Here is a 13,782-nt window from a genome sequence, read left to right as displayed (position 1 = left end):
TGCTGACTATCTAAAAAAGTTAATTTTTGCTTTATAAAAGCATAGAAGCAGCCAAAGTTATGGCTGCATTGCACATATACACAGCTTTTATAGTGAGAATATTTTTAAGGGGTATTTTAAAGTGACAGTTGCACTTTAAAGGAAAACGGTCAGCCTGTTCATCCACCCTAAACCCAATACACTAGGTTATAGTGTAAGTGACCAGGAGTCCGAGGGGTTACTTACTTAAATATGTCCAGTAGGTCCTGAGATATGTCCCCCAGAAGATCCTCTGCTGAAATTAGTAAATTGCACACAGGGGGCAGGGCTTCACAGGCTCAATTTACATTCATTATCTGTGACTCCACATCCTAGTGAAGTGGAGACACAAAGCCCCACCCCCTGCGTGCGATTCACTGAAGTAAGCAGAGGATCTTCTGGGTGGCATATCTCATGACCTACTGGACATAGTTAAAGCATTACTGTCATTAGTAAAAAAAAAAAAAAAAGCTTAAATCAGTGTAGTAATGTGCCCTAAGACCTGTATGAATAATAATATGCATGTGTTAATATGTGAAATACCTTTTGATCTATGTTTTCCTGTGCTCAGTCTTTCTTAGTCTTTTGCATTTCTGTCAGAGGCTGGGGGTGTTTCCCCTGGAGCACGATGAGCTCCTCTGCTCCCCCCCTCTCCTGCCATGAGTTCTGCACAAACATTTTTACATTTGCAAAACCCACTGTCTAAATGCATGCTCTATATAACTGTAATGCAGCCATGCATGACAAAACCTAAATTTTTTCCTAAAAATAAGATTTTTTTTTACAGCTTTGTAAGCAAAGTGCATGTTTTTTTTATAACCCTAAAGCAGCTATTTAAAGCTATATGGTGCAAATACACAAAAAATAAGTTAATAAAATGACCAATGCTTAGATTTTAAGGAAGTATTAAATGGAAAAAAGTTGTTTCGAACAACAGTAACGCTTTAAGTAAGTGACCACTTTTTGGACTCCTGTTCACCCACACTATAACCCAGTGTATTAGGTTTAGTGTGGGTGAACAGGCTGACAGTTTTCCTTTTAAAAGGACACTGCCTGATCTCTACAACCACATTGTCTTTTGCTGGTTTTGCTTTTTAGCCCTGTCAGTTAAGAATCTGTATATGACCCACCTTGTAATAACTGTACCAGGATTACCAAGAATTTGTAAATTCCTGGATAGTCCATTATAACAGTGGACTGACAGTCTTCCATGTTTGCCACCATGTTGTCCCTATATTTTAAACTTGGTTTTTGTAAAACTGGAATGCTCTTGTTTCCTCTATTATCTTCTTAAACTAAACTTTAAATACTCGATCTATAACATCCAACATATTAAAGGGGTTATCTGGCCAAAGACATCCCAAATCATCCCCCCCCCCCCGTGATCTCCCTGCAGCACCCCTTTAAATCCTCTCTGATCTCCCCTTCCTTCCCCACACTTAATACATACTCAATTCCTGTCGCTGTAATGTTGCTGCTGTGGAAATTTACACAATGGATGTAGTCCTAATTTAGGGGGAAAAAAGTCTGTTATACATACTTGTTAAATCTGCATGTACACCAAAAAATCTGCAGCATTAATTCTGATGGCATATTTTGCTATGGATGTACTGTAAAGCATCAAGTAATGTATTTTCATGCCATGTGTGACTCCACCCTAATGTTATTCACCTAGATCACTGTAACTCCCTAAGCAGTACTCCATTAAGTGTCTCCGCATTAATTTCTCATGACCACAGCAGCCAGGTAAAATTTTAATATGTTTAAGTCTCTGTTAACACCTTCCCACAGAATGACTTATATAAACGTCATGTCATGCTGGTAGTTCGCGCATCATGACGTTTATGTAAGTTAATTCAGTTAACCCGGCGATGCGCAGCATTGCACGGTTTGACAAACAGACAGAAGTCCTGCTGTTACCAGCAGGAGACAACTTCTGCAAGCCCCCCAGAACCATCTGTGGATGGTCCTGGTCAGCGATCATTGTGATTGGTCCCTGTGGACCAATCGCAGTGTCTCAGCGGGGCCAACCCCCCCCCCCCCCCCCCTCTGCCCTTCCCAGAGCAGGGGAAAGATGAGAGCTGCGGTGGGAACATACCGCAGGTCCGGCGATGGCAGCGGGGATCAGCGGGGCCAACCCCCCCCCTCTGCCCTTCCAGAGCAGGGGGAAGATGAGAGCTGCGGTGGGAACATACCGCAGGTCCGGCGATGGCAGCGGGGATCGGCGGCAGGCAGTTGGAGGAGGCAGCAGCGGCAGGCAAGTGCAGGACACCAAGGAGGATGCAGAGGCAGCAGTGAAGATCGCAGTAAAGTGATTTTCATTGCCTCTTCTAGGAGTTTGAAAACTACATTTCCCAGCATGCCCAGACATCCTTTGGCTGTCCGGGCATACTGGGAGCAGTAGTTTTGCCACTACTGGAGGGCCACAGTTTCGAGACCACTGTGCAGTTGTCTCCAGTCTGTGCTCTTCCAGATGTTGTAAAACTACAACTCTCAGCATGCCCAGACAGTCCAGGAATGCTGGGAGTTGTAGTTCTGTAACATCTGGCCCTTCAGATGTTGCCAAACTACAACTCCTAGCATCCCTGGGCAGTCTGGAGGGCTACAGTTTGGATACCACTACACAGTGGTCTCCAAAATGTTCTCCTCCACTTGCTTCAAAACTACAACTCCCAGCATGCCCTTTGGCTGTCTGGGAATGCTGGGAGTTGTAGTTTTGCAACAACTGGAGGCACACTGGTTGGGAAACATTGGCCGGCATTTATCATTGTAGGTGTAAGTGAAGCATTTTTCTACACCTTTTTTTGTGTGCTGATAATGTGTAGAAGCACCAAATTTATTAAATGGTCACACAGCATTTGATAAATTTTGTGCAGGTCACATTTTCAGAAATTTCTCTCTTCACATACACCAAAAAGCTAAGCTAAGTCTAGGCTGGTGTAGCTTTAGAGACTTTTCAGTGGCTTTGCGCCTTTTTTTGCGCCTTTTCACAAAAAGGCGCAGTGAAAAAATCCCTTCCATATCATGTGTATTGCCAAAATCTGTGGATTAAAGATCAAAATCAGCAGAAATGTGTAAACCAAAAGGTGCTAAAAAGGCGCCTTTTGTAGACACAAAAAAAACAGTCTAAAGACAATGATAAATGCTAGCCATAGTCTGTTTCCTAACTCAGTGTTTCCTAACCCGTGTGCCGCCAGCTGTTGCTAAACTATAACTCCCAGCATGCACTGACAGACCGTACATACTGGAAGTTGTAGTTTTGCAACAGCTGGAGGCACACAGGTTGGGAAACACTGAGTTAGGTAACAAACTCTGTGTTTTGCAACCAGTGTGCCTCCAGCTGTTGCATAACTACAACCCCCAGCATGCACCGACAGCCGAAGGACATGCTGGAAGTTGTAGTAGTATGCCTCCAGTTGTTGCATAACTACAAGTCCCAGCATGCCCTTCTGCTGTCACTGCATGCTGGGAGTTGTAGTTTAACAGCTGAAGCTCAAACTCCTAATGGTAAACTTGCTGTTAACTCCCGCCCGTGTGAATGTACCCTAAAAACACTACACTACACTACACCTACACAAAATAAAGGGTAAAACACTACATATACACATACCCCTACACAGTTACGTCCACCCAATAAAAATGAAAAACATCTGGTACGGCACTGTTTCCAAAACTGAGCCTCCCGCTGTTGCAAAACAACAACTCCCAGTATTGCCGGACAGCCATTGACTGTACAGGCATGCTGGGAGTTTTGCAACAGCTGGAGGCACCCTGTTTGGGAATCACTGGTGTAGAATACCCCTATGCAAATCCCTAATTTAGGCCTCAAATACGCATGGTGCTCTCTCACTAACATGCTGATGTTGCCCCATACTTTTTATATTCACAAGAGGTAAAAGGAAAAAAAGACCCTCAAAATTTGTAATGCAATTTCTCCTGAGTATGGAAATACCCCATAGGTGGACGTAAAATGCTCTGCTGGCACACAGCAGGGCTCAGGAGTGAGAGCACCATTTACATTTGAGGTGATTTGCACAGGGGTGGCTGAGCGGTACAGCGGTTCTGACATAAACACACACAAAAATACCCACATGTGACCCCATTTTGGAAACTACACCCCTTAACCCCTTAAGGACCAAGGACGTACCGTACGTCCTTGGTCCTGCTCTCCTGATATAACGCGGGGTTACACAGTAACCCCGCATCATATCACGGCGGGCCCGGTGTCATAGTGAAGCCGGGACCCGCCTCTAATAGCGCGCAGTGCCGATTGCGGCGCCGCGCGCTATTAACCCTTTAGTCGCGCCCTCAGAGCTGAGCCGCGCGGCTAAAAGTGAAATCGAAAGTGGCCGGCTAGCTCAGTCGGGCTGTTCGGGATAGCCGCGGCTAATCGCGGCATCCCGAACAGCTGACAGGACAGCGGGAGGGCCCCAACCTGCCTCCTCGCTGTCCGATCGCCGAATGACTGCTCAGTGCCTGAGATCCAGGCATGAGCAGTCATGCGGCAGAATCATCGATCACTGGTTTCCTATGAGAAACCAGTGATCAATGATGAAGATCAGTGTGTGCAGTGTTATAGGTCCCTATGGAACCTATAACACTGCAAAAAAAAAAGTGAATAAAGATCATTTAACCCCTCCCCTATTAAAATTTTGAATCACCCCCCTTTTCCAATAAAAAAAAAAAACACACAGTGTAAATAAAAATAAACATATATGGTATCACCGCGTGCGGAAATGTCTGAATTATAAAAATATATCATTAATTAAACCGCTCGGTCAATGGCGTGCACGCAAAAAAATTCCAAAGTCCAAAATAGTGCATTTTTGGTCACTTTTTATATCATTTAAAAATGAATAAAAAGATCAATAAGTCCTATCAATGCAAAAATTGTACCGTTAAAAACTTCAGATCACGGCGCAAAAAATGAGCCCTCATACCGCCCCATAAAGGGAAAAATAAAAAAGTTATAGGGGTCAGAAGATGACAATTTTAAACGTATTAATTTTCCTGCATGTAGTTATGATTTTTTCCAGAAGTCCGACAAAATCAAACCTATATAAGTAGGGTATCATTTTAATCGTATGGACCTACAGAATAAAGATAAAGTGTCATTTTTACCGAAAAATGTACTACGTAGAAACGGAAGCCTCCAAAAGTTACAAAACTGCGTGTTTTTTTTTCAATTTTGTCGCACAATGATTTTTTTTTTTTCCGTTTCACTGTAGATTTTTGGGCAAAATGACTGATGTCATTACAAAGTAGAATTGGTGGCACAAAAAATAAGCCATCATATGGATTTTTAGGTGCAAAATTGAAAGAGTTATGATTTTTTAAAGGCAAGTAGCAAAAAAAACGAAAACGGAAAAACCCCCGGTCCTTAAGGGGTTAAGGAACGTAACAAGTGGTATAGTGAGCCTTAACACCCCACAGGTGTTTGACAAATTTTTTTTGAAAATTAAATTTTTAATTTTTTCACTAAAATGCTGGTGTTATCCCAAATGTTTCATTTTCACAAGGGGTAATAGAAAAAAAGCCCCCCCCCCCCCAAAAAAAAAGCACCATTTCTTCTGAGTATATAAATACCCCATATATTGATGTAAAGTGCTCTGCTGGCGGACTACAAGGCTCAGAAGAGAAGGAGTGCCATTGGGCTTTTGGAGAGAGAATTTGACTGGAATTTAAGGTCACATGCGTTTACAAAGCCCCAATGGTGCCAGAACGGTGGATTTTTTGCTGTTATGGAAACATAGGGGCTTCCTAAATGCGACATGCCCCCCAAAAACCATTTCGGCAAAATTTGCTTTCAAAAACCCAAATGTGATTCCTCCTCTTCTGAGCATTGTAGTGTGCATGCAAAACACTTTACATCCACATATGGGGTATTTCCATACTCGGAAGTAATGGGGTTACACATTTTGGGGGGCATTTTCTCCTATTACCTCTTGTAAAAATGGTAAATTGGGGGGGGGGGGGGGGGGATGCATGTTGGTGAAAGAAAAAATAATTTTCATTTACACATCCGAATTCAACGAAAAGTTTCAAACACCTGTGGGGTGTTACGTGCCTTGATGGGTGTAGTTTCCAAAAGAGTATGCCATGTGTTATTTATTTATTTATTTTTCTTTGCTGTACTGGTACCATAGGGGCTTCCTAAATGCAACATGCCCCCCAAAAACAATTTCGGCAAAATTCACTCAGAAATCCCATTGTTGCTCCTTCGCTTCTGAGCCCTCTAGTTCACCTACAGAGAGTTTTACGTACACATATGAGGTATTTCCTTACTCGAGAGAAATTGGGTTACACAATTTGGGGGGCATTTTCTCCTTTTACCCCTTATAAAAAAAAAAAAAAAACTGGCTTTACAAGAACATGTTAGTGTAAAAAATGGAGATTTTAAATTTTCTCCTTCACTTTGCTGCTATTGTATACTTTAAGAGGTGCAGAACTGCATGTAGAGGGGGCGTACCGTAGACCTCAGAGAGGTCGGCGCTACGCGCATTAGCCGCTCACGTAGAGCTGCAATGCGGGGGCCCCGTTAGGGAGATCGCGGGGGTCCCAGCAGTCGGACCCCCCCGCGATCTAACACTTATCCCCTATCCTGTGGATAGGGGATAAGTAGTTTTTTTTTTGCTGCAGATATCTTTTAACGTTCCCAATAAAGAATGCCATGAAAATCTTTTAAAGATGTCAAAATCTACCATAACCACAACACACACATCCAATACACAATCTGAACTGCTTGCAGATCTCTATAGAACATTCAAAAATAACCCTATACTACTTGGGAGCATATGGGAGCATGGAGGAAGGCAGCAGGGAAGCTCAGAAAGCTGTCTCCCACCTCCATTGTGGAAATTACCGGATTAGCTTACCAGCAACAAAGGCTATAACTCTGCAACTGGACCAAGCGATACATCATTTTCGAGCACATCCTTAAATGGGTATTCTGGTGGGGAAAAAAAATGTTTCATATCAACCAGCTCCAGAAAGTTAAACAGATTTGTTAAATACTTCTAATAAAAAAGTATTAACCCTTCCAGTACTTATCAGCTGCTGTATACTACAGAGGAAGTTGAGTTGTTCTTTTCTGTCTGCCCACAGCGCTCTCTGATGACACCTCTGTCCATGTCAGGAACTGGCCAGAGTAGGAGCAAATCCCCATAGCAAACCTCTCCTGCTCTGGAAAGTACCTGTATGCCCTGGTCCTATTTACTGGGTTTAAACCATTTTCACCAGCAGAGAGCAGGTTAAACCCGGGAGGTCCCAGTTGCTACGGGCAGCCAGGACCCATGGCTAATGCCAGGCACGGCTGATCGAGCCAATGCCCAGCATTAACCCTTTAGATGCCGCAATCAGTTGATTGCGGTGTCTAAAACGAAAGTAAAAGAATCCCGGCAGCTCAGCAGACTTAATCGAGACTATCGCGACAAAATCGTGATGTCCCGATCTGCTTACCGGAAGACGGGAGGGTCCTCACCTGCCTCTCCGTTGTCTGATCGGTGATCTACTGCTCCATGCCTGCGCAGCAGGAAGGAGCAGCAGAGCGCCGGTTACACTGATCAGTGCTTTGCAATAGCATAGCATTGATCAGTGTATGCAGTCGGAAGAGTGCATGTTGTAGCCTCCTATGGGGGCTAAAAAAAAAAGTGTAACTTTTTTTAAAATAAAAGTTCATTAACCCCTTCCCTATTAAAAGTTTAAATCAACCCCCTTTTCCCATTTTTTTAAAACAAAATTATGTAATAAAGAATAAAAAATCATATGTGGTACCGCCGCGTGCGTAAATTTCCGAACTATTAAACTATTTGGTTAGCTAAATCCCACGGTCGATGGCGTACATAAAAATATTAATAAACAGCGATCAAAAAGTCGTATCAAAACAAAAATAGTACCTATAATAACTACAGATGACAGCGCAAAAAATGAGCCCACATACCGCCCTGTAAACGGAAAAATAAAAATGTTTTATAGGGGTAATAAGATGCCAATTTTAAACATACTAATTTTGGTGCATGTAGTTTATAATTTTTTTAAGTATTAAAATAAAATAAAACCTATATATATTGGGTATCCTTGTAACCATATGGACGTGTAGAATAAAGATAAGGTGTCATTTTTACTAAATATTGCGTAGAAACCGGAGCCCCCAAAACTTACAAAATGTGTTTTTGGTTTTTTTTCACGCCGCAAATATTTTTTTTTATTGGTTTCGCTGTAGGTTATATTATAAAATAAGTGATGTCATTGCAAGGTACAGTACTTAAAGGAAAACTGTCACATGTTTGCTCCTGCTTTATCCACACTGATGGAGTGCGGGAGACGCTGATTCCTATAATCCTTACCTTGACTGGATCAGCCCGGCCGTTCACCCGTAATCTTAGTTTTATTATACCTGGAAATCTGGCTGTAACTGGCACGGGCGGGGTTTCTGTAGCTTGACTGGCACTGACGTCGGTGCTGCCTGTCCGCAGTGCCGCCCGCTTATAAATATTCATCCCCCCTCCCTTCAGCTCTCCCTTTCTTCGCCGCTGTTAACTGGAGGGGGGGATGAATATTCATAAGCGGGCGGCACTGCGGACGGGCGGCGCTGACGTCAGTGCAAGTTAAGCTACAGAAACCCCGCCCATGCCAGTTACAGACAGATTTCCAGGTATAATAAAACTAAGATTACGGACGAAGAGACCGGGCGGATCCGGCCAAGGTAGGGATCATAGGAATCGGCATCTGCCGCACTATCCATCAGTACCTGTTAAATAGATAAGAGGTCTGTAATTTTCATGATAGGTATACCTCAACTATGAGAGACCAAATGAGAAAAAAATATCCATAAAATCACATTGGTCTGATATTTTTAAGATTTTATTTGCAAATTATGGTTGAAAATAATTACACTGCTCAAAAAAAATAAAGGCAACACTAAGTTAACACATCCTAGATCTGAATGAATGAATGAACTAATCATATGAAATACTTTCGTCTTTACATAGTTGAATGTGCTGACAACAAAATTACACAAGTTATCAATGGAAATCAAATTTAACAACCCATGGAGGTCTGGTTATGGAGTCACACTCAAAATCAAAGTGGAAAGCCACACTACAGGCTGATCTAACTTTGATGTAATGTCCTTAAAACAAGTCAAAATTAGGCTCAGTAGTGTGTGTGGCCTCCACCTGCCCGTATGACCTCCCTACAACGCCTGGGCATGCTCCTGATGAGGTGGCGGATGGTCTCCTGAGGGAAGTCCTCCCAGATCTGGACTAAAGCATCCGCCTACTCCTGGACAGTCTGTGGTTGGATGGAGCGAGACATGATGTCCCAGATGTGCTTAATCGGATTCAAGTCTGGGGAACGGCGGGTCAGTCCATAGCATCAATGCCTTCCTCTTGCAGAAACTGCTGACACACTCCAGCCACATGAGGTCTTTCATTAGAAGGAACCCAGGGCCAACCGCACCTGCATATGGTCTCACAAGAGGTCTGAGGATCTCATCTCGGTACCTAATGGCAGTCAGGCTACCTGGCAAGCACATAGATATGCCACCCTGCACCATTACTGATCCAACAACAAACCAGTCATGCTGGAGGATGTTGCAGGCAGCAGAACTTTCTCCACGGTGTCTCCAGACTCTGTGTGAACCTGCTTTCATCTGTGAAGAGCACAGGGCACCAGTGGCGAATTTGCCAATCTTTTCAAATGCCAAATGTCCTGCATGGTGTTGGGCTGTAAGCAAAACCTCCAACTGTGGATGTCGGGCTCTAATACCACCCTCATGGATTCTGTTCTGACCATTTGAATGGACACATTTACATTTGTGGCCTGCTGGAGGGAGGCATCTGGCAGTGCTCCTCCTACTCCTCCTTGCACAAAGATGGAGGTAGCGGTCCTGCTGCTGGGTTGTTGCCCTCCTGCAGCCTCCTCCACTTCTCCTGATGTACTGACCTCCTGGTAGCACCTCTATGCTCTGGATACTACGCCGACAGACACAGCAAACCTTCTTGCCATAGCTCGCATAGATGTGCCATCCTGTATGAGCTGCAATACCAGTGCCACTTGTGTGGGTTGTAGACTCTGTCTCATGCTACAACTAGAGTGACCAAAACATCAGCCAGGAAGCATAGGAACTGAGAAGTAGTCTGCTGTCACCACCTGCAGAACCACTCCTTAATTGGGAGTGTCTTGCTAATTGCCTAAAATTTCCACCTGTTGTCTGTTCCATTTGCACAACGGCATGTTAAATTGGTTGTCAATCAATGTAGCTTCCTGAGTGGACAGTGTGATTTCACTCAAGAGTGATTGACTTGGAGTTACATTGTGGTGTTTAAGTGTTCTTTATTTTTGAGCAGTGTATGCGCATGATATAGGACTAGCACCAACCTATTTTTTTGAGCAGTGTATTTGGTCACCTACAAACAAGCAAGATTTCTAGCTCTCACAGACCTGTAACTTTTTCTTTAAGAGTCTTCTCTGTCCTTAACTCGTTACCTGTATTAATGGCACCTGTTTGAAGTTATGGACAGGTGTCTATTATACTGATAACAAGTTGAAACAGTCACACTCCAAACTCCACTAAGGCCAAGCTGTCGAAGAACACCAGAAACAAAATTGTAGACCTGCACCAAGCTGGGAAGACTGAATCTTCAATAGACAAGCAGCTTGGTGTAAAGAAATCAATTATTAGAAAATGGAAGACCTACAAGACCACTGATAATCTCCCTCGATCTGGGGATCCACACAAGATCTCACCCTGTGGTGTCAAAATGATCACAAGAACGGAGAGCAAAAGTCCCAGAACCACACGGGGGGGACCAAATGAATGACCTGCAGAGATGGGACCAAAGTAACAAAGGCTGCCATCAGTAACACACTACACCGCCAGGGACTCAAATCTTGCAGAGAGACAGGCGTGTCCCCCTGCTTAAGCCAGTACATGTCCGGGCCCGTTTGAAGTTTGCTAGAGAGCATTTGGATGATCCAGGAGAGTATTGGGAGAATGTCATATGGTCAGATGAAACCAGATGATAAGTAGAACTTTTTGGTTAAAACTTAACTTGTCCTGTTTGGAGGAGAAAGAATGCGGAGTTGAACACCATACCTACTGTGAAGCATGGGAGGTGGCAACATCATGTTTTGGGACTGTTTTTCTTCTAAGGGACCAGGACGACTGATCCGTGTAAATGAAAGAATGAATGGGGCCATATATCATGAGATTTTGAGTGAAAACCTCCTTCCGTCAGCAAGGGCATTGAGGATGAAATGTGGCTGGGTCTTTCAGCATGACAATGATCCCAAACACACCACCCGGTTAACGAAGGAGTGGCTTCGTAAGAAGCATTTCAAGGTCCTGGAGCGGCCTAGACAGTCTCCAGATCTCAACCCCTTAGAAAACCTTTGGAGGGATGTGAAAGTCCGTGTTGCCCAGCAGCAGCCCCAAAACATCACTGCTCTAGAGGAGATCTCCATGGAGGAATGGGCCAAAATACCAGCAACAGTGTGTGAAAACCTTGTGAAGACTTAAAGAAAACATTTGACCTCTGTCACTGCCAACAAAGGGTATATAACAAAGTATTGAGATGAACTTTTGTTATTGACCAAATACTGATTTTCCACCATAATTTGCAAATACACTTTTTTTAAAACTCAGATTTTTTTTTTCTCTCCAAATTTTGTCTCTTATAGTTGAGGTATACCTATGATGAAAATTACAGGCCTCTCTAATCTTTTTAAGTGAGAGAACTTGCACAATTGGTGGCTGACTAAATACTTTTTTTTTGCCCCACTGTATATATCTAAAGGGATTCAGAAAAGGTCCTTCTCTAGTGTATGGCCATCCTAAAGGCGCAGACTGGTGCAAGGATTCATCATTGACTGCAGTTCAGTCCACACGGAATTGTGCCACTAACAATAAACGTGAAATTCAACAGCAGAAATCTGCTGCAGAGTCCTATTAACAGCAATGGGAGGATTACCCTGAATTTTCAAGTGGAAATTGTGGGTGGAAATTCTCAGTGTTCTATGGCCCTTAGAATGAGCTCTGAAAAAGTGACAGAGTAAGCAATTCATCTGAATGTTAATTATGGTCTATGGGTCCCTCTGTACAGCATATTACTAAATGCTGTTAAAAACATCTCAGGCAAGATGGCAGCCCCCATAAGAATGCACAACAAAATTAAAGAAAAAAAAAGTACAACTAGAAATTAGAAACAGTTAAGAAAATCTTTTTTTTAGTAACTAGCTCTATTCAGGGAAAAAAAATCTAGGTGTAACATTTCCTTCTAAAGCGGACATGGCACTACACTTCCCTTTCAATGGCCCTTTTAACCCCTTAATTTTATTTTTAAGTTTTCGTTTTTTCCTCCTCTCCTTCAAAAAATCATAACTCTTAAATTTTCATCCACAGACTAGTATGAGGGCTTGTTTTTTTTATGTGACCAGTTGTCCGTTGTAATGCCATCACTCACTTTACCATAAAATGTATGGTGCAACAAAAAAAATACTATTTGTGTGGGGAAATTTAAAAAGCCGCAATTTTGCAAATTTTGGAAGGTTTCGTTTTCACGCCGTACAATTTACGGTAAAATGACATGTGTTCTTTATTCTTTTGGGTCAATGCGATTAAAATGGTACCCATGATAATATACTTTACTGTTGCGCTTAAAGAAAAAATCGCAAACTTTTTAACCAAATTAGTACGTTTTAAAATCCCCCTATTTTGAAGACCTATAACTTTTTCAACTTTCCGTATAATCGGTGGTATGAGGGCTCATTTTTTTGCGCCGTGATCTGTACTGTTTATTGATACCATATTTGCTTATATAAAACGTTTAATACATTTTTGGACTTTTTTATATATATATATATATTTTTTTTTTATTTATTTTTTTTTTACGTTCACGCCGTTCACTGTACGGTATCATTAACATTTTATTTTAAAAGTTCTGATATTTACGCACACGGGGATGCCAAATATGTATATAAAATATATATTTTTTTTTACACTTTTTGGGGGTGAAATAGGGAAAATGGGACAATTTACATTTTTATTGGGGGGAGGGTATTTTATTTTTACACTATAATAGTCCCCATAGGGGCTATTTATAGCAATCATTAGATTGCTAATACTGTTCAGTGCTATGCATAGGACAGTATTATCTGTCATCTTCTGCTCTGGTCTGCTCGATCGCAGACCAGAGCAGAAGACACGTGGAAGGCAGCGGAGGCAGGTGAGGGGACCTTTGTCTGCCGTTCTGGATGATTGGATCGCCGTGGCAGCGCTGCGGCCGATCCAGTCATCCCTTTAAGTGGCTGCGATGCTGCAGATGCCGTGATCTGTATTGATCACGGCATATGAGGGGTTAATAGCGGACATCCCCGCGATCGCGGATGTCAGCCATTGCCGCCGGGTCCCTGGCTCCTATCAGCAACTGGGACTTGCCGCGCATGACCCGAGTACTGTTCTCACGGTTATGCATAGGACGTGAATGTATGTCCTGGTGCGTTAAGTACCAGCTCACCAGGTCATACGTTTACGTCCGGCTTCGTTAAGGGGTTAAAGGAGTTGTCCAGTCCTGAAAAACGTATCCCCTATCCTAAGGCTCTACGGCCCAATGGCGTGAAGCAGCGGCCGACACCCCCCCCCCCCTCAATACAGCACTACGGCAGAGACGGAGATTGCCAAAGGTAGCGCCATGGCTCTGCCATAGAGTTATATTGAGGGGGCGTGTCCACCGCAGTTTTGTGCGGTGGTCAACACTCCCCCTT

General features: G+C 43.1%; 1 protein-coding gene across 7 annotated transcripts in view; it reads left to right on the top strand.

Moving 5' to 3' along the window:
• TAOK3 (TAO kinase 3) overlaps positions 1-13,782 on the top strand; it is a 243,625-nt gene that overhangs the window by 192,013 nt on the left and 37,830 nt on the right. The window lies entirely within an intron of this gene.

The sequence above is a fragment of the Hyla sarda genome, chromosome 1 (assembly GCF_029499605.1).
Source record: "Hyla sarda isolate aHylSar1 chromosome 1, aHylSar1.hap1, whole genome shotgun sequence".
NCBI classification, from domain to species: domain Eukaryota; kingdom Metazoa; phylum Chordata; class Amphibia; order Anura; family Hylidae; genus Hyla; species Hyla sarda.
This window is presented reverse-complemented; position numbering and strand designations above follow the sequence as displayed.